Below are 2,361 nucleotides of genomic sequence, written 5' to 3'. Positions count from 1 at the left end.
AGAGCCTTTATTAAGACTCCTGTCTTGGATTTACAGGTGAACAAGAATGACATCAGGAAGAAAGTACGGCGCCTAATGGGAAAGTTCCACATTGGGCTGGTGTACAGCCAACAAATCAATGAGGTGCTCGATCGCTGACCAACCTGGTGAGCACATCAGACCATCCCTTGGGCTCCCTTCATTCTGCGTGTCTCCCTCCCTATACAGAGCTTCCACACGGAACACTTCTGCCATGTTGCTATGCCTAGTTAATGCCTAGTTTAGAGAATAGGTAGTTATAGTTAGTAGTTTAGAGAATGGGTAGTTATAGTTAGTAGTTTAGAGAATGGGGCAGTAGTCCAGGGTGAGGTTTTAGCCCTTCTGTTCAGTGTTGGGACTCTCAGTACTCCAGTTATTATAGTACAGCTTGATATCACTGAGATCCATCTGCCTCTGCTTCCCAGGTGCTGGGATTAAAGGCATGCACTACTAGCACCTGGCTATATTTATTTATTTTACGCAAGATAAAATCCAGCATCTCATGCATGCTAGGCAAGGTGATTTTTTTGCTTGTCCAGATTGGCCTAGCCCTAGTATGAGTGAAGAAGCCTTCAGGATGAACCCAGGTCCAGCCAGGAGCATCCTTTGCTGACAGGGACATTGCATTTTGATTTTGACAGGTAAGGGGGCAACACAAGGTTGAATTGCCTTTTTGTGTTCACTGAGGCAAGTGCCTGTGAGGCAAGTGCCTGCCAGGAAAAGCTTGAGATGTTCATGCAATCCTCAGCCCAGCCTTGTAGGCTCTGGATGAGGAGGAGAGGAGCAAAGAGAGGCGTGAAATGGCAGGTTACTAGGGAGCTGAGAGTGGACATTCTGCCTGCCCCACTCGCTACGCCCCTGCTCGCTCCAGCGTAATTCATTGTAGCTGTCTTCAGACGCACCAGAAGAGGGCGTCTGATCTCATTACGGGTGATTGTGAGCCACCATGTGGTTGCTGGGATCCGAACTCAGGACCTTCAGAAGAGCAGTCAGTGCTCTTACCCGCTGAGCCATCTCACCAGCCTCCTGTATCAGCTTCTTAAGTGCCGAGATTATAGGTGTGTGCTATCACACCTCACTCAATCCACACTTAAAAGAGCAGTCACAAATAAATGCCACAGATAAAGTGCACTGTGGATAGTAGGCAAACAAGTTCCCTGAGTAGAGGAACTCAAAGAAGCTTAATGAAAGAGGTGACATCTAAATACAGTGGCAGACTCTGTCACATAATAATAAGAAGGACCAGGGACCACCAGGTAACTCTCTTAGGGAAACAAAAAAGAATCGTGGTGGAGGGGGCTGGAAAGATGTCTCAGTAGTTAGAGTGCTCACTGCTTACAGAGGACAGCAGGCTGGGCAGGAAATAGAGTGCCACCTGCAGGCTCAATTGAAAAAGGAAACATGATGGCAAGCTGTAGCTAGCATCCAGATGCTCTGATTTGAACCAGCTCCACGGCTAATTGTATACTCTCATTGTGTATTTGGTTCCCCCCTCCCCCAACTAAAATGGAGCGGGGGTTAGTAGCTCAAGCCTGTACTTGGGTGGTAGAAGCAGAAAGATCAGGAATTGAAAGCCAGCTTTTGGTACATAGTAAGTTTGAAGCCAGCCTGAGCTACATGAAACTCTGACTTAAACTTCTCCCCTCAAAATACACATATGCCTCACTGATGTGTAACAAGCATTCACAGACATACTTGGTTCTAAACCACTCAGTCCAGAGCCTGGCATGTTAAGTGTCGTCAGTGTATCCTGGCTGACAGTAGTGAAAGGTCTGTTTGAAAAATGAATAGGGCTGGGATGTAGCTTAGTGAAAGAGTGTGTGTTTTGTATGTGTGAGGCTGGGGACTTCATCTCTACCACTGTAGAAAAGAATATTGGTGTCCCAGGCTGGAGACGTAGCTCAGTTGGTAGGTACTTCTCTCGTCTGCGGAAAGCACCGGGTTTGATCTCCAGCACTGCATATGCCAGATATACTATGCTTTAAATCCTGGCACTTGGAAGTAGAGACAGGAAGACCAAAGTTCAAGGTCTTCTAGCCAGCCAGAGCTATATTAGACCCTGTGTCTGTGTGTGCTAGTGTGTCTGTGTGTGTGCACCAGTGCATCTATGTATGTATCTGTGTGCTCATGTGTTTGTCTCATGTGTGTGTGTGCTCATGTGTTTGTCTCATGTGTGCATGTGTGTATGTGTGCTCATGTGTTTGTTTCATGTGTGCATGTGTGTGTATGTGTGTGTGTGCATGTGTGTGTGTGCTCATGTGTTTGTCTCATGTGCGTGTGTGTGTGCTCATGTGTTTGTCTCATGTGTGCATGAGTGTGTGTGCTCATGTGTTTGTCTCATGT

The 2,361-nt window shown here is 46.8% G+C and overlaps 1 long non-coding RNA gene across 1 annotated transcript in view; it reads left to right on the top strand.

Moving 5' to 3' along the window:
- LOC116090448 overlaps window positions 1-140 on the top strand; it is a 5,153-nt gene extending 5,013 nt beyond the window's left edge. Inside the window, exon 3 of the long non-coding RNA XR_004118683.1 lies at window positions 37-140. This is a non-coding gene — a long non-coding RNA (uncharacterized LOC116090448). The remainder of the gene's footprint in view (window positions 1-36) is intronic.
- Window positions 141-2,361: the final 2,221 nt, after the last annotated feature.

This window comes from Mastomys coucha, unplaced genomic scaffold (assembly GCF_008632895.1).
Source record: "Mastomys coucha isolate ucsf_1 unplaced genomic scaffold, UCSF_Mcou_1 pScaffold15, whole genome shotgun sequence".
Lineage (NCBI taxonomy): Eukaryota > Metazoa > Chordata > Mammalia > Rodentia > Muridae > Mastomys > Mastomys coucha.
The sequence above is the reverse complement of the archived record's forward strand: the minus strand, read 5'-3'. Positions and strand labels throughout refer to the sequence as shown.